Source organism: Balaenoptera acutorostrata, chromosome 10 (genome assembly GCF_949987535.1).
Source record: "Balaenoptera acutorostrata chromosome 10, mBalAcu1.1, whole genome shotgun sequence".
Lineage (NCBI taxonomy): Eukaryota > Metazoa > Chordata > Mammalia > Artiodactyla > Balaenopteridae > Balaenoptera > Balaenoptera acutorostrata.
This window is the reverse complement of record NC_080073.1, coordinates 46,715,654-46,734,626: the sequence shown is the minus strand read 5'-3', so window position 1 is coordinate 46,734,626 and position 18,973 is coordinate 46,715,654. Positions and strand designations below refer to the sequence as shown.

The window sequence follows — 18,973 nt, the reverse complement described above, 5'->3', positions numbered from 1 at the left end:
TTATTGGTTCGTTACATTTTAAAGGGCTCCGGTGATACTGCCGTAACCTACTTCAGAAGAAAACATTTATTATTAACATTGGTTTAACACTTAACTTTCTAGGGTATTTGTGGATGACACAGTCATCCATCTGCCTTTTTATAGTGCTTCGCAGCAGAGCACAAGATCTTCTGGCTGACACCTCATACATCATCAAAATTAAGACCTCTAGGCCAGCAGAAGAAAGTAGGACGGGGGTGCGCAGTGGGGCCGGTGACTCGGCATGACTCTAATGGTTCCCAAGTTAACTTTCCTTTAGAGAGAGACTGTTTCCATTAAGGACCAAATTACTTTTAACATTGAGACATCTTTGTTTCCATGGCAACCCACAACAACTTGAAAAGAATGGTCCGCGGTGGCCATACTGCCAAGTGATGCTTCCAAACTGATGGGTGGCTGGTGGAGATTAACTCAGGGATGGGGGTCAGCCAGCCAGGGGTCAACCTCCAACTGCTGGGCATTCAACACCCCAGCTCTCCTGCGTTAAAGCCAGAAGAAACCTGGAAATCAGCAAGCCAGGACGAGAGCAGGTCCCCAGTATTTTATAAACATAACTGTATCATCAGAGTGTCAGAATCTTTGCTGGAGACTTAAAATAATATTAACAGATAACTATGAAGAAACAGTTAACACACGATAACAGAAAACAAAAGGAGAAAACAGCTTAAATTTTTTTACTGACCTTCCCTTCAAGGTCCAGCACTGTCTGACATATTGGGGTCTCTTTTGCCTGCCTATAAAAAGAAAAGTGAGAGACCATAATTGTGTGGTTTCATATGCTCTTACACCCACAAGCCCCCTTTTCTCACTCAAATTGGCCAAACGTGACAACCGGGGAGCGAATTATTTTCCTCTGCTCTTTAGCAGAGATCATGTCTGCCCAGCTTTCTCTGGGCCACAAAACCTGCTTTGTAACAAAGGATCCTGACCTTTATGTTGAAAAGGAGCAACAATTATTGTCCCTAAGCCTTGGGACCATCAGTATGTTTGAGGAGAAAAAAAGAGAACCAAGAAAAAGCAAATTTCCTGAGAAGTGAGTAAGGACTGTAAAATAGCCATATGGGGAATTCTCACTTGAGACAAGAGAAAAACTTGCATCTTTTTCACTGACAGAGTGACTGCTGTTTGCTTTGGGCCGTCAGGAATGGACTGTGTGTAGTATGAAATGTAATACCGAACCATCTGCTGGGATCCTTTTCCTCGTCTTCTTGTGTCAACTGTGTGACGTTAACAACACCATATGACATTTGCGTCATGCATCAAACACATGCCTGATGGTCTCCAAACAATATATCCAGAGAGAAATAGAGCATTACAACCCAAAAAAGGAAACAGAAGAGGAAAGAGAGTTCTGCCCACCGCGCCCCCCACCCCCCACTGTTGCTAATCAGTAAGATTCCCCTAAAGGCACTGGACAACACAGAGCAAAGATGGAGAAAAGCAGACAAAGCCTTCTGCATTCTGGGAAAAGGAAAAACCAACAGTGGAAAGAAACCGCTATCAGAATTGTGAAAACATCGCTTTAAGCCATAGCTTCCCTTCACTGATGTCCTTTCTCCAGGTCCAGGCATCCAGTCTGTAGGAGTCAATAGCCTGTTACGTTGTACAGTTGGTCCTCCGTACTGCGGGCTCCCCATCCCCAATCCCAGATTCAGGGGATGAGGAACCTGTGGATACGGAGGGCCCCAGTCCTACATCATTTTACAGAAGGGACTTGAGCATGTATAGAGTGTGATGTCCGCAGGGTCCTGGAACCAATCCCCCATGGATACTGAGGGATGATTGTACTTTTTGTTTTTAATTCCTAAATGATGGGACATTTAAGTTCGTGTCTGCAGGAATGTTTAGGGAACAAACCTCCAACTGTGTATCAATGCACCAGATACAGAAGTCTTTATGGTAGGCGGGACTGGGTGTTTCTGCCCCATAATCTGCGTGCTAAGAGAGGGGAGACATGGCTCCCATCTGACATAACCCCGTTTGGATGGCTAACCAGAGAGCACACGCTACTTGGGGCAAAGGTAACTAGCTTTGCTATAAAGATGTCATAAAGATGACTGAACAGGACTGGATGGCTGGGTGATGATGAACCATTTAGGGCCACTGTAAAACCACTGGGCATCGCAGGGCTCCTTCCATCTCCCAGGGACCTTGGGCAAAGTGCCCATCTGACACTGCACCTCCCTCCTCTGTGCGCTCCCCGACCCTTCATTCTGCTCCATGACCCCGGCCCTCCCCGCCCTCCCTGCCCTTTCCTACCGACACAAGCCCCAAGCCCAACAGGGAGTTATCACTTCCCTCCTCCTGGCCGTCCTTGCTCCCTGCTGACGTCTGTGGGCCGGTGTTCCGGATGCCAAGGGCTTTTCCTCTGACCCGGTGAACCTGCCGGGCAATGCCTTTCCAGGCAGCGGGTGGGGAACACTTTTGAGTCACTTCGAGAAAGAGGAGACTGGGGGTGAAAGGACACGGTTTCTAAGCATGTGGCCGGAGGCAGAGCTGGGTCATGTGTGCACACTCGTGCCTTTCACTGAGGCATGAGGGAAACCAAGCCAGGGCTTCACTGGCTGGCTCCTGTGCCAACCCCCCCACTCCCAAGTCCAACAATAGCTGGGAGGAAGGGGCTTCCTCAGACCCCCAGCTGCCCTCCCCCAACTTATCTGGACCCAGCAGACTCCAGGGTGTCCCACTGTGAACTTCACCCCCCTCGTCATCTTTAAAATGTCAGTAAGCCCCTTGATCTGGGCTTGAGCAAAGGTAACATCTTAAAGAAGTGAAGTTATGGATTCACACTTGAAGGGAAAGACGCTCCCTGTCCCCCCCCCACCCCGCCCCAATCCCCAGCCCTGGTACATAGACCTGACAGACGCAGGGGTAAAGAGAAGGGTGCGACTCCCCCCAGATCTTTCCTTGATCTGTCCTGATCAACAGGAGACCCTAGTGGGCGGGGCTGGGACTCCAGGGCCAGACCCCTCGTGCCTGCATCTCGGCTCTGCCAGTGGCATGTTCCGGGACTCTGGGCAAGTCATTTAACCTCCCAGTGCCTCCAATTATTTTCTGAAAAATATAAGTAACTTACCTGCCGTGTGGGGTTGTCAAGAAGATCCAATGAGTTCAAGCATACAGAGCATTTGGACACGCCTGGCCACCGTAGGCACTCCACAACTTGCCTTAAACGCAGAAAGAAGACGATCGTGTTCTAAGAAAGATCAAGGCACTCTACCACATTCTTAACATTACTTCCCTGTATTGACTATTTACACTGAAAATGATGACATAGAAGGAAAGAAAGGGCAACCACGGTTTCTTTTCCCTTCAGTCCTCCCTTACTCGTCAGTAAGATGAAGGAGGAGAATGTTGGTAAAAAGTCTGTATATCAAGAAGTGAAATAAGAACAGGTCGATGCAGCATCTCCACTGTTCTGGTAGCGATGAACTAGAGATGAATATACGAGTTAGGAAATACGAATTGTGTCACTTTGGTGATTCCACATCTGAGTTAAAAGCTCTTCCATGTGCATTTAAAACTGTCCTTGTATAATCTAGAGATGAAGGGTAAAGATCGTGCTAATAAATAATATTTATTATCTACTTGGGACAGCACTACATAGCAAATAAAAAATACTATGACAATTCAGAGAGAGACCACCAAAGAAAGGGAAAAGGCCTTATATTTTAGTACCTTTAACGACACTTTTCCTGCTTTTTTGAACAAGGGGCCCCCCATTTTCATTTTGTAAATTATGTAGTGGGCCGTGCCCACAGGCCGACTACTTGGTGCTCTTTTCACAAGCCTCTCATTCAGCCTCATTTCTCTTACAGCCGGGATAGTTTAAAGGCAGGGGCTGGGGAGGCAGAGGAGAGCTGCTGCGGTATTTTCAGCTGGGGCCTGACTTCCCAGGGGCACTTAAATCCCCCGGAGGCTCCTTTAAGGATCCTTGGCAACCTGTGGTCAGTACTGTCACCAACTGAGAGGATGGCATGGCCTCCCCCCTCTCCAACCATCCAGTGTTTGCCAGATGTCAGATCTGAAAGGCAGTTCCAGCCAGAGGAAAGGAAGATGATACCCGCATCACGAAGGTGGGAGTTGCCAGCCAGGACTCGGGCCCGAGGACCAGCCTGGTGCTTTGCTTTAAATGGCAGGAGCAGAGCAGGGCTGTTATTTCTCTTCCTGGGATCAAAATCAGACAAATCTCCTATTTGGCTTACCAGGCAATAAGTGGATAACGCCAGTGAATGTCAGTGCAAATTACAGCTCCAGACTCCTGTCGGCAGCTTTGTGCTGCTTCTCGTCACTTTAATGCAAAGAGACAGCATGGAGCTGATAACAAGCCAGAGGGTGGGGGATTGGAGAGGGTGGCTCTCTCAGGGACAGGAAAAATGCATGGTGGAGAGACTCAGACAGTAAAAACCCACAGCAGTGATTTCATCGATTGCCTGCTGGAAAGGGGGCATTGAGGGTGTTAGGTGCCTGGACAACGCCTCCTAGGTTTTTACACACTGAGGTTTTACAAACCTCATCTATTCATTTACCCACCCAGCAACCCACCCATCCATCCACCCATCCTCATCTGTTCATGAGAGCCCGACTGGGCCTCTTGGCACACTGGGATTCTGAGGGACTCATGGGGCCTCCATCTACTGCTTGCAGCCAGTTTCCGGGGGTTGATTCTAAGAAGAAGTTTGAAGAACTGTTGGGAGGAAACACCTCTCTTTGTAGCCAAAAAAAAAAAAAAAAAAAAAAAGGGTGCTTCAGGGCCTTTTAATTTGTCTAAAACAGCCCAGGGACTGCTCAAAAACTCCAGTTTTACTCAATTAAATTGCATTTTCTAAGCTGGTGGGTGTTACTGTTTCAGAGACCCCCCCTCAGCTGAGAGACAAGATCTTCCCTCCAGCCGGCTGCAGAAAGAGGTCTCGCCTTTTAGGGTGCCAGGATTTGAGCGTGTCCATCTGTCCTGAAGCCTGCGAGGGTCAGCGCCCATCAATGTGCAACCACGCTGCATCTCCGCCCACATCACACATTTGAGGAACGGATGCAGTCAAAACGAGAAGCCAGGCCTTCCTACAGCTGTGCTGGCAAGCTAGGATCTAAGGAATTAGAAAAGGGGCCAAGAAGGTAACTATATGAGATACCCACCTTGTGTATCTTCATAAGCTCCTCCATGACTGTTCTCTCTCTCAGCTGGTGTCCCACCTGCCCCTGGATGCCCTTCACCTTGAACGCAGATGAAATCCCTCACCATAGGGCACGGAATCTGGCTTCATGGGCAGTCATCGGGGCCTGGATAGTGCAAGGGAGCTCACTCCCCTTGGGGTGAATGTTAACCTAGGAGGTAGAAGGTAGGAGCAGGGCAGATAAATTCCTCCACGTTCCGTTCTCCCGTGAATGACACTGGATCGTGATTCCTTCTTGCAGCCTTTCTAGAGAAGCTCCGTACTGAGTAAACCCGGTGCCCCCTCACTGCTCAGGGGAGCTCACGGTGAAACAAGGCCACCACGGTAACACGTTACATGGCATCACGTGACTTCTTGTCTCACTTCCTTGTTTCCATCTCCATCGCACCTTCTAACCAAATCATTAGAACCTTAATGCTTGCTCAGGGTCAGCTTTCTGGACCAAGGCAGTAAATAATAATACTTGTTCAACACCTGCTATGTGCCCACAGGTACTGTGCGGACATTCAAAACTGATTATGGAACTTGGGAAAGTCATTCAGGATAGCAGGACCTGTACCCCACGGTCACCTAGAAAATCATATGCGGAGTGGGAGTGAAATTGTTGAAACGGAGTAAAAAATGGCTGGTGAAAAAAAGAAGGAAAAGAGTCGGGGGGGGGGAGTTTAGTGAAGACAGGGTGGCATCAGATCTGCGGGGGACAAATGAAGAAAAGGGGGCTTCTGTATTCCTTGAGGCTTTTGATCAAGATTCCAGGCCCCCAACTTGCTCTCCAAACTGGGAAAGATGTCTGTTTTGGAGATTTCACTTATGCAATGAGTTAGTGTTTTCTTCACAGCAGAAGTAATGAAAGAGTGAAGGAGGGACAGCTCTCAGAACCAGTGTACTAGTTATCTATTGCTGCATAACAAATTACCACAAAACTTAGTGGTCTGAAACAACAGGACGCATTGTCAGGGTTTTGATTTTAGCCATTGCTGTGTATGTGCGGTGGCATCTCATTGCGGTTTTGCCTTGCCTTTTCCTCATGGGTGGTGATGTGGAGCACCTTTTCAGATACTTACTCCCATTTGGTTATCTTTTTTGTGAAATGCCTGCTCGAATCTTCTGCCCATTTTTTCCTGGTGGATGGCTGGTATTTTTATCAATTTATGGCCGTGAGTTACATATCCTAGATAAGAGCCTTTTGTCAGATAAATAAATAGCAAATGTTTATCCCCTCAAAAAAAAAAACAAACCCAACAGTAAACAATTAGTATCTCTCACAGCTTCTGTGGGTCAGGAACTCGGGAGCAGCCTGGCTGGGTGCATCGGGCTCCAATCTCTCATGAAGTTAAGGTCAGATGTTGGCTGAGCTGCAGTCAGCTGAAGGTCTGACTGGGGCTGGAGGATCTGGCTCCAAGATGGTTTGTTCGCACAGCTGTTGGCAGGAGGCCTTAGTTCCTCTCCATGAGGACCTCTCCCCAGGGGCTACTTGAGTGTTCTCATGACATGGTGGCTGGCAATCCAAGAGACCAGAGCAGAAGCCACCATGCCCTTTATGACTTTGCTTCAGAAGTCACACACTGTTCTCTGCATCCTACACTATTGGTCACACAGAAAGTCCCAACTCAAGGCAGGGAGAGCATATCCAAGGGCATGGGGACTAGGAGGTGAGGACCCTGTAGGGAGGAAGAACATCTTTGGAGACTGGACCATAACAGCATCCTGGGACATCAGAGCTGAGAGTTCTTAGAGACCATCTGTTTCAACATCCTCATTCAATAGCTGAGGAAACCAAAGGTCGGCAACATTAAGTAACTCACTCCAGGTCACTCAGCGAATCATCTGTTCACACCAAACAGTGCCTTCAGGAAGCACATTTTACGAAGCCACATGAGAATCACAGCCCATGGTCAACCTGGGTCACTACACTGATCAAGGCAGTCAGAGGTGATGCTTTAAATAAGAGCTGCTGAATGAATCCAGTGCAAAGCTGATGAGAGCAGTTCATTCATTCATTCATAATACATTTATTGAGTGCTTTCCTGAAGCCTGGCACTGTTCCGGGCACTGGTGAACAGGTAAGCAAAAACACGCTTCTGTTCTCATGGACCTTACAGTGTAGGGACGACAGACATTGGGTAGTCTCACAAATAATGGAAATATTACAACCATGGCAAGTACTTTGAAGAGGAGGTTGACGCACTGTGCGAACACAGAATACTGAGTTTGTTTCAGCCAGGGAGGCATCTCCAAGGAAGTGATGATTCAGTTATCACTTGACAGCCTGAAAGTGAGTTCCACTAACAATGAGATGATGATTTTTGTTCACAATTTATTTGTTTTTCAGCTATTGTATTTTCCACCTCCAGATGTTCCATTTGGGTTTTCTTTTATGTCTTCTATTTCTCTCATAATTGAGTTTGTGTTTTCCTTTAACATCCTTGAATATATTTATAAGATTTATCACAGCAATTTTAATATCCTTGCCTACTAGTTCCATCATCTCTGCCATTTCTGGGCATATTTCTGTTTTATTTTACTTCCAGTTATAAGTCATATTTTCCTGCTGTTTTGCACGCCTGGTAATTTTCTATTCGATGCTAGGTAATGGACATTTTACAGTATTAGGTATCAGATTTTGTTTTATTCCTTGAGAGAGTGTTGGACTTTGCTCTGGCACACGGTTACTTGGAAACAGTTTAATCTTTTCAGGGCTTGCTTTTAAACTTTGTTATGCTATGTCCAGAACAACCTTTAGTCTAGGACTGATTTAGCCCTGTGATTAAGGCAATACCCTTCTGGGACACAACCCATGTGTTACAGGGTCTGCACTTCGGCTGATGAAAATACCAACGTTTTCTAGCCCTGTAAGAACTCCAGGAATTGTTCCAGCTGCTCCTTTTATGGGGTTCTTTTTTCTGCCTCAAGGAATTTTTTCACATGCAGGTGATGATCAGATATCAAAGACAAGGTTTCTAACCTGACAGTGTCTGGAGTTTTTCTCTGTGTGTAGAACTCCCTTCACTCTGGCATTCTGCCCTGAAAACGTGAACTTCCTTGGTCTCCCACAACTCTGAACTCTGTCTCCTCAAGTCCGCAAGCCCACCATCTGGGTTCTCTCTAGACAGTGAGCTGGGCAGTGAGATGGGCAGTGAGACCCATCTTGCTTATTTTCCTTCACAATCCTACCTTGACTGTTGTCCAATGTTGAAATTGTTGTCTCATATATTTTTTCTGGTTTTCTAGTTGTTTAAGGAGGGGTATATATCTAGTCCCTGTTACTGCATCATGGCATATGTTTTCTTTGACTTTTTAAACAGCTTTATTGAAGCATAATATATATATATATACATACATATATATATGTATATATATACACTTAAAGTATAAAACGGACAAGTCTTGACATATGTATTGATGTATACACATGAAACTATCACCATATTCAAGACAATGGACATATCCATCACTCCAAAAGTTTCTTCATGCCCCTTTTGCAATCTGTCCTTCTGGTTCCCTGGACCCTTCCTCCCAGACAACCACTGATCTGCTTTTAGTCATGACAGATTAGTTTGCATGTTCTAAAGTTTTATATAAATTCCTTTTTGTCTGGCTCCTTTCAATCAGCATAATTATTTTGATTCATGCACCTTGTTGTTTGTATCACCAGTTTCTCCCTTTTTCATTGCTGAGTAGTAGTCCATTGTATGGATATACCACAATCTGTTTGGTTATTTTGTTTATACCATATTTACTTATTCATTATTGATGGACATTTTGATTGTTTCAATTTAGCTATTACAAATAAAGCTCTTATGAACATTTATGTAAAAGTCTTTATATAGACATGTGCCTTCTTTTTTCTTGGATATGTAATTAGGGATAGAACATATGATAGGTGTATGTATAACTCTTAAAGAAACTGTTTTCTAATGGCATTTGTTTTAAAGCCAGTTTTTGTTTTGTTTTGTTTGTTTTTGGATCCATGTGGTGGTGTGGTAAATCTGAGGTGTTTGGATGTAAATGTTCAACTTCTCTTATGCTGAAGCATTGAGCAACTGTCGTGTTGATTAACCTCAGCCCTCACCAGTTTGGAAGGTAGACCTTCACCACAAGGTGGAAAAATAAGAGAAGAGAATATGAGGGGCTCCCAGCCTGGCTGACAGCAGTGCAAAAAGAGACAGAACTCTTGGATTTTTTTGCTTTGAGGCATTTAAATGGAAATTGAAGTGAAATTTGCTCTTTTTGGATAGTTCATCTGTTGCTTGTGATTTTTGAAAATATAAAATGTTGGAGAACTTAGGTCAGAGCTGTTTTTTGAAGTTTTAAGCTATTTCCTTGATGTTTGGGCTTTGAAGCTCCTGTCTGTGAATAAATTCAGCCTTTGTTTCACCTTTCCCTGCTGAACAATGCCAGTGAGTTAGAAGGAGATATCCAGTAGGGATAAGTAGCTTTTCTTTGATCCACATACAAATCGAGCTCCATTTAGCCAACAGAGGAATGAGATTCACAAATGCCCGTGTGGCTCTGAACCACGCATCATATTTAATAGAATAGGCAGCAGCAGTGCGATCTATCTCCACTGCCTCCTTCCCCCTTCCCCAATGCCCAGCACAGACGGATTCTCTTAAAGGAGCTTCCTTATGTCAGGCAATATTTTTTATACTTCTGCTAATATCTCATACAATTTGAGATGCCTGGCACTTGGCAATATTATGTTAGCGCAGAGACCCTTGAAAGCCACATGATGCCTGGGGAGGTGGGGAGGAATATGGTGGGGAGAGAATGTCCAGTCGCCCTTCAGCCTCCTCTGTCATCCTAACAGTGCAGAAGCAATCAGAGATCAGACATCCAGGGCCCTCATGTGCTGCTGGACCTGCTGACAGCCTCAGAGCAGGTGACAGCTTCTCTGGAGAGGGCGTCACCACTCCCTCAGAAACAGCCTGCCTCTGACTCTGTGGCCGGCTTGGCTCACAATGCAGCTTGAGGACATTCGTGTCCATATTCATAAACGACCTGGGACAGAAATGCTAAATGATCCCCTCATGGCCTTTTCTTAACTGGCCCTTTAAATCTTCAGCTGTGTGATGTGGGCTGCAGCCGGGAAAGGGGCTCTATTGATTATTCTGCTTCCCATTGTTGAGTTTAGGTTTTATTCTTAATAATGATGCTGCTTCCTGTTTTGTTATGTGGGGCTCCACCTCCCACCTTCCCGTCCACAAACATAATCTGGGTAACTTTTTGGCACTGAGCCTTCTGGGCCCTGTGGCCACCCCACCGATGCTGGCTGTGGCTCTTCCTGTGCCTCGAGACAGGGGCTACTCACATCAGCCTGGGGCCGAGCCTCCCGACCTGGGCACCCAGCAGACTCTCAATGCTGATTGATACAGATGAAAAGTTAGACACCAGGCACAGCTGACAGTGACGTCACAACTGATGGCAGTTTGGAGAAAGGAAGGCCAACCCCACCAAGCATCCTGGTTCTCTGGCAGGTGACAGGCAGAGGACTGAAGGCATCTCCTTCTTGGCTTCCTCTTCCTTAGGGATACTGGTCATGCTGGGGAAATAAACATGCAATTGATTTTGTTGCCTCCAAACCCGTGGTACTGTGGCTGACTGGCTGCGGTTGTCATGGCAGCGAGCAACATTTTTGTTATCATCTATGGCCTTTTCCTCTCCCCTGGGAAATGTCTGACATGATTCTGGTTCTCCACGCTGGTTCTGTTCCTTGCCTTTGTGGGATGGATGCTTCCTCCTTGCCTCTGATTGGGGAGAATTTCTGTTGGTTTGGAGGGACTGGCTGATGTGTGGGAAAGATGGGGGCGGGGTGAGAAAAGAGAATCAGAGGAGGGACAACATTTTTTGTGTGAAGTGGGGAGATCGGAGCAAGGGGACAAATGGTCACTGGGTGACAGAGGAGGAAGGGAAAAGGGAATAAGAAAGGAGATGGGCACAGAGAGAAGCAGAGAGGGACAGAGGGAGGACGGGCACACGGCAGGGAGGACACCCTGCCCTCAGGAAGCCCCTCGCTCACACACGCAGACCCGCACCTACAGCTGTCAGAGCCCCTCCTGTGTCCCCGCCCCCACGGGCTTGTTCAACGTTCTCCACCCTCTACAAGCCCCTAAGCCTCCGGTGGGCGGCACAGCCTCCTCCTCAGTCCCCAGCCCACCGGCTCCACCACGTGCCTCATAACATCAGGCAATTCCATGCCGAATGAATTAATGCATGGATGGACATTCAAATGCTTTTTAAGATTGAAATAATTGAATGAGGCTTTGGGGGACTGATGAATGGGAATCAAAATCCCTAGAGACAGATGGTCAAACTCACCTGCCAGTTCGTGGGTTTGTGCTGAGAAATGCAGCTTCGAAGAAGAGTGGAGATAGATAGATATTATATTGGTTGGTCAGAGGGTGATCCTCTTTGAGAGAAATTCCCCCAATTCTGGGCACCTGCCTGAGGCTGCTCTTCTGATGCGCCGATTATGGTGGAAGTAAAGCAGGTGCCATTGGCCAAGGTGGCAGGTCGGCTTCCCCAGTGTCTTCATCTCCAAGCATCCCCACCCTGAGATGCCTCAGGATCCTGCCCTACAGGATGGGGAACGAGACTTGGAGAAAGTGGTTTCTTATCACAGTTGTAGGGTGGCGTCAGATGACTGTGACCGCATTTGGAAAGGTGTAAAGCCATGTCCCTACTATGGTCCCAGGGCACGTCTTGAAGTAGAAATTCTGACTGTTCTGGGCACAGGCCCTTCTTGCAGGCTCCTTGGAGAGGAGTGACGACAAGGACGGGTGAAATGAGAAAGGAGAGGGGAGAATGCCTCTGGGTTTGCCTCCTGGGAATGCTCCATATAAAAGGCTGGACCTTGTGTTCCTTCTGATATGGTCAGAGCTATGCGTAGGCTCGTGCCTGAGCCCAATCCTAGGAGGAAGAAAAGGTTTACAGTGGAAAATACCAGCTTATGTCCAGTGCTGGCAGTGGCCAATCTACGGGAACAAACAGGGGCAAACTGGGAGACTGACCCATGTTGACCAAACTCACAGGGGAGTGATGGATAAACCCAAATGCTACTTATTTGTGCAGCATTTTTCAAGTTCTTTGGAATCTGAAAATCTGCCCTGGTAAATAAACCTTCTGTATGACTAATCACGTGACATTGTCTAGTAAAGAAAAGAAAAATGGTCCATTAAGCCTTGTTCTCAAGAAAGGCAGGAAATGGGGCAGGAACAAGTTTGTTGTCCTTTCCACTTATTTATTCTTGCTTTTTGACTCAAGCAAGGGAACTTGATTAGAGGGAAAAATTAATTTCCGCTAAATGTCAACCCTAATATTTTCCTTTCGAATGTAACCCAGATTATTAGCTACCTCCTCCCACCTGGTGGAGATCCAGGTAAAGCTGGCTTGAGCAATCAGATTCCTGACCTTTAGAAACCTAGAGCCACCCCCCAAGATTTCTACACATCCTTAGGGGGCTCACGTGCTCATGGCTTCTTCTGTCTTCCCATGCCCTGCCCTGACTTTTGCTTATATGTGTGTGGTCCTTATTCTGTGCTGTTACATGCCACAACTCTTGTCAAGTATATCAAGATTCTCTCTCACACAAAATATCTGTGAGCTGAGCAGAATTTACCAACTATTTCAGTAGTGAAAGGACTAGAAGAGGAGAATGAGAACAGATTTCTGTCACAGCAACACAAGTTCAAAATCCAACAAAATCCTCAAGCAGCCTCTGGCCACCGCACACTGACACTTCCCTGCTCTCTCCCGCCTCTCTCCATCTTGCCCTTTCCCCTGCTCCTTCTTCTTTCCTTTATTCTCTCCCAGACTCTCCTAGTGGTTAAAAAAATGCCTCCCACATTTTTTTTTTTTTTTGGTACGGCAGAGTGGCTTCAACTTCAAGACCTCACATTCTACCCCAAGTATTTATTAAGGTCTTTTTTCCAAACAAAGGTAGTCCCTCCCCACAAGAGGCACTCCCATACTGCTAGGATAACAGAGTCGTTGCATCTCCTTTCCTAGACAAATCCTACTGCACTTCTCCATCTCAGTTTCCTCTAAGAAATCCAGGGGTTTAACTATAATCGGCTCATCCCAAACGCTACTCCTTTTAGGAAAGTCCACAGACCATACTCCTGTTTGTTACTTCCTGGCTGTTTGTGGGAGAAACCAGCTGTGGGATCTTGGACAAAATACTTAAACTCTCTAAGCCTCCTTGGGGAAGGAAATAACAGGTAACATACAAAGCTGTTGGAAAGATCCAAGTAACATGATGTATATGAAAATGCTTTGTCAGCCACAGAACCCAGTGAAATTTATGACTGTTTACTCATGAATGCCAAGCAAGGCATCCACTGGCTGTCCGAGTGTTTATGTATCTTCCTTTCTTGGTGACAGCAGCTTGACTACTGCACTTGTCCAAACACTCTGGGGCCTCTTTCTCATGTACAGCCAGAGGCTATGTAGTTGGTGCACATAAAGAACACCTGATGAGGGACTTCCCTGGTGGTGCAGTGGTTAAGAATCCACCTGCCAATGCAGGGGACACGGGTTCGATCCCTGATCTGGGAAGATCCCACATGCTGGGAGCAACTAAGCCCATGCACCACAACTACTGAGCCTGTGCTCTAGAGCCCATGAGCCACAACTACTGAGCTCACACGCCGCAACTACTGAAGCCCGCATGCCTAGAGCCCGTGCTCTGCAACAAGAGAAGCCACCGCAGTGAGAAGCCCACACACCGCAACAAAGAGTATCCCCCGCTCGCCGCAACTAGAGAGAAAGCCCATGTGCAGCAACGAAGACCCAATGCAGCCAAAAAATTGCAAAATAAAAAAAAATTAAAATAAAAAAAATTAAAATAAATAAATAAATAATAAGTGGGGGGGGGGGGAGAGCACCTGATGAGTAGAGAACTAGCCGTCCTGCAAGAGGTGGAGCATCTAAGGCTATGGAAAGTCTCTATTTGAGGGACACAGAAATGCCCGTATGCCTACACACAGTCCTTGCCTCTGAGCCCCTTATCATTTACAGCAAGCACTACTTTAAAAAAAAAAAACAAAACTAATCCTCTACTTCTACTTCATTACACAGACAATATATTTACTGGAGATTATTAGAAGCAGTGGTTGGAGAGAGAGGATGATAGAGAGAGACTTACCTGCAGCCGCCCACGCAGAGAAAACCACTGTAATGTTTTAATGTTGATGAAGCCTCATTTTGTGTGTGTGTGTACTTGGTGTGAATTTCTCCATGACATTTTGGTGCACAGTAGATCATACTTCTTTTATTTTTCCCATAAATTAAAACTATCTCAGTCACCCACCTTTTAGATCCATTCACTCATTCAACAGATATTAATTGAATGCTTATCACGTGCCAGACACTCTTCCAGGTGCGGGGGAAATAGCAGTGAGAGAACAAGCATCTCTGCCCTTGTCCAGCTGACATTCTAACTGGGGGAGACAGACAATAAACAAATAAGAAAAATAGTACGACAGCTGGGGATAAACGCCATGAAAATATCACAGCAGGGAAAGGGCTTTGGGAGCGTTAGGCAGGCTGAAATTTTAAATGGGGTGATCAGGGAAAGTCTGAAAACAATAGCCTGAAGGAGACAAAGAACTGAACCATCTGGAGACAATAGGGAAGTGTGTTCCAGCAGAGGGGGAACAGCACGTGCAAAAGCCCTGGGGCAGGAGTGTGCCAGGCATATGCTGGGAACAACAGGGAGGTCAGTGTGACTGGAAAGAGAATGTCAGTGTAGATGGGGTGTAGGAGATGAGATAGGGAGGTCACGGAGCCTGAACGTGCAGGGCCTTGAGGGCCAGCGAAAGGATCGGGCTGTTCTCTGATTAGTGATGGGACACTACTAGGAGATTCGAGCAGAGCAGTTACACAATCTGACTGAACATTGAGGATAAACTACAGGCGGGCAAAGGTAGGAGCAAGGGACCTGTGGCTATTGCAATAATCCAAGAGAGGGATGCTAGTTATTTGGACCAGCAGGATAAGGGAGGTGGTGAGGTGAGATGGCGTCTTGATGTATTTGAAGATGGAACTGAAATGTGAGACAGGGGAGTTGCTTTCACTCTCTTTCTTACAGTATAGTATTGCTTGTTTTGAAAAAGGGGCCCAGAATGTTGAGGTGTTTGAGGGGGGCCAGCGAATATCACCCCCTTTCTTACTTCCTCACTTGAGTCCTGATCCAAGTGAGAAATAAACAAAGGTATAGTAAGGCAGATGGAGACCAGAAGGTCACTGATACAGAGAAAACTGATGTTGGAGAGGTGTGTACCAGCTACATGTCCTTCCAAATACTGAATCCCAGAATAAGGCATCTCACTCACCCCATCATAACCAAGAGGCCTGTCCTGTGAGATTTACCACATGGAAGAGCAGACCCAAGAGGGTTTGGGCGATTCCCACCCAGCTTCTGCTTCCAAACTCACAATCTGATTAAGCCCCTCCCTCCAGGGAGGGTGACAAGGATGGGGTAGCTGGAGGGATGGAGAGAGTGCAGGGGTGTCATACCTGGGGCGCTGCCTCCACTTGGATGGAAGCGTCTTGGGGAAATAACCTATCCCCACCCCCAGTCCCCCATCAACACACACCTTCTGAAAGACAAAAGGCCCCTTTAGACCCCTTGGAAGTGGGGATTCCCTCTTCCAGTGGTGAACAAGGGGGCCCTGCAGAGTTTTTGTCAGGACGAGGAAACACCAGACACCATGGCATGTGTAGACACTGCTGTGCAGAGAGAGGTGTATGCGGGCGCACACACACACACACACACACACACACACACACACACACACACAACAGGATCATGCCATATGATCATAGCATATTTTACAACTGCTCCTTTCACTTGATAATACATCTGGACTCTGCTTTCAGTAAATATACTTTTACAAAATCATTTTAATGGCCAAATATCACTCCACTGTGTGGTATACCCATCTTTTGGTAACCAACCTCCTATTGTTGGTCATCTGGCTTGTTTCCAATCCTTGGCTACTATTAAAAACAAATAACTAATTAAAATAAAAATTGTCTGAACCTTCTTGTAGCTAAATTGGTTCACGTCCTTGATTCCTAAAGCTAAATTCCTGAAATTGGAATCGCTGGGTTAAAAGGCAGGCATGTTTTTAACACTGTGGTTACAGTTTGCAAAATTCTGCAAGTCCAATATGCAAAGGACAAAAAGAATAGACAAAAGAGCCAGTTTACCTTGTAGGCTGTGGGCTCCCACACTGGACCTCCTGTGTCCCCCACAGGCCCTTGCACCGTGCAGGGCACCCTAGAACTTCAGCTCATTGTGTGTGGGCTGAAGAGAACCAATGGGAAGGGATGGTAGGTCTGGGCTTTCTGTACGTGACGAAGGTGAGTGCATTTTCAAGGGTGAGCAGGGGCCTCTCCTGGTTGGTAGAGCTGACGTGGTGGGTCCCAGGCCAGCCGCCCATGCTCTCCCTCTGTGCCCGAGCTGATCTAAAATCAGAAAAGCAACATCTTCTGGCTTCGTTTGTCATGAGATTCTCCCAGATGACCTGCTCCCAGAACAGCTATCTGTGGGCTCAAGGATACACATGGCATTTGCTTTGTCCCCAAGTCTGTGCCTGGAACCTGGACCCTTGTGTGCCATTCTCACACTCAACAATTCCTGGAATGCTTGCGCCTCTTTGAATGGCATCTCTGAACAGTTGTTTAGTTCACAGGCTAATATTTTCCATGCAGCACCTCCAAAGAAAATCTGAATGCACACAGGCCCATGGAAAGAGCTGACTGCAGATACTCCCAGTTGCAGGAAGTTTTGCTGGTGGCTGAGGCTAAAAGCTGCAGAAGGATTTTCAGTTTCTCGGGGATAGAACTGAGGGAGGGTCTCACTGTGCCCAGGGAAGGTGGCCCCCCAGAAAAGGGAGGTGGGCTCCACAAAAGAAAGCCTCCCAGAGCATGGTGGAGAGCTTAGGGTAAAAATAAGCCTCTGTTCAAAGCCCAGGGCCACCACCCTCACTGTAGGAGTGTGGGCAGGTTACCTGACCTCCATGTGCCTCAGTGTCCTTAGCTGGAAATGAAGGGAGCAAAGTTTAGCGCCCAGGGTTGTGTAAGGATCTAACTGAGAAAATGTGCATATAAATTACAGGGTAAGTGCCCCCAAAGCGGTAGATGGTACTCCAGCATCAATACCACCAAGTGGAGACAATAGGATCCCAAAGAAATGGATTAAAAAAACCACTGGAAAAAAAAAAAAAAAAAAAAAAACCACTGGACAGGGGAGGGGGTGGGGCAGATTACGGGTATGGGATTAACAGATACAAACTACTATGTATAAATGATAAGCATCAAGGATATATTGATGGGAATTATAGCCATTATCTTGTCATAACTTTTAATGGAGTATAATCTGTAAAACTACTGAGTCACTATATACCTGAAACCAATACAACATTGTAAATCAACTATACTTCAATAAAAAAGGACCACTGGACATCTCTAACATCATTATGTCCCAAGGGTGTAGCACATAGTCAGCACTCGGTAAATATTTGAGGAATGTGATGAATGAATATGTGCTAGACCACGTCAGCCATGTAGGCAGCAACAACGGTGAGAAGCTGGTCCCTGGAGAAGCTAAGAACACTTCCATGACGATAACAATACTATTAGTAAAAGTAGCAGAGGGGGCTTCCCTGGTGACGCAGTGGTTAAGAATCCGCCTGCCAATGCAGGGGACACGGGTTCAAGCCCTGGTCCGGGAAGATCCCACATGCCGTGGAGCAACTAAGCCCGTGTGCCACAACTACTGAGCCCGTGCTCTAGAGCCTGCGAGCCACAACTACTGAGCACACATGCCACAACTACTGAAGCCCACGCGCCTAGAGCCCATGCTCCGCAACAAGAGAAGCCACCGCATTGAGAAGCCCACGCACTGCAACGAAGAGTAGCCCCCGCTCACCGCAATTAGAGAAAGCCCGCACGCAGCAACGAAGACCCAATGCAGCCAAAAATAAATAAATAAAATAAATAAATTTATTAAAAAAAAAAAGTAGCAGAGGATTATACAACACTCGGGTGCCTGACACTACACCTTAGATCACCCTTGCAAGGCGGTGCTTCACCTGCATTTACAGAGGAGGAGACTGAGACACAGGTCACATAACTTGCCCTGTGCAGTGCAGGCAGAGGGCAGAGCAGCATGCATGTCTGGATCCTGGGGCAGGGGGACAGCAGGCTGGGGACTCTCCTGGCTTGGCGAAGGTGGCTGGGGGCGAGGAGAGTGAACTCAGCTCAGGGTGGACGGCGAGGAGGACCAGGGCTCAGAGACATGGCACCTGCCCTCCCAGGAAGGGCAGGATAGGCTGTGACCACAGAGACAGGTGATGGAATAGAAAGAAACCAGGAGGAGCCTGTTTCATCTCCGAGCTGTAAAACGAGAGGACATGTTTACTCACGGTGGGCCGGGGCCAGCTCTCAGGGTTTCACGTGTGTTAACTCTCTCAGTCCTCCCATGTTTCATCTCCGAGCTGTAAAACGAGAGGACATGTTTACTCACGGTGGACCGGGGCCAGCTCCCAGGGTTTCACGTGTGTTAACTCTCTCAGGCCTCCCAGCCTGGTGGATTGTGAGCTTCCAGGTTTGCTCAGCGGGCTGCGGTTTGTCTGCATCACTTTTGTCATCCAGGTGATCAATTTTAGCTAGAGTAACAACACATAGCTATTCAAAAGAGCTCTATGATCGACATTCCTACTGCAAACAAATGGCATGCCTGTTACAAATCTCCA

General features: G+C 46.9%; 1 non-coding gene across 3 annotated transcripts in view; it reads right to left on the bottom strand.

The window, feature by feature from the left end:
* LOC103020474 (uncharacterized) overlaps positions 1 to 18,717 on the bottom strand; it is a 48,441-nt gene extending 29,724 nt beyond the window's left edge. For all 3 annotated transcript variants that reach the window (XR_009009394.1, XR_009009392.1, XR_009009393.1), the window contains exons 1-6: positions 18,644 to 18,717; positions 11,529 to 12,119; positions 10,522 to 10,752; positions 5,173 to 5,361; positions 3,116 to 3,206; positions 722 to 773 (exon numbers count right to left, since the gene is read on the bottom strand). This is a non-coding gene — a transcript (uncharacterized LOC103020474). The remainder of the gene's footprint in view (positions 1 to 721; positions 774 to 3,115; positions 3,207 to 5,172; positions 5,362 to 10,521; positions 10,753 to 11,528; positions 12,120 to 18,643) is intronic.
* Between the last annotated feature and the right edge of the window lie 256 nt (positions 18,718 to 18,973).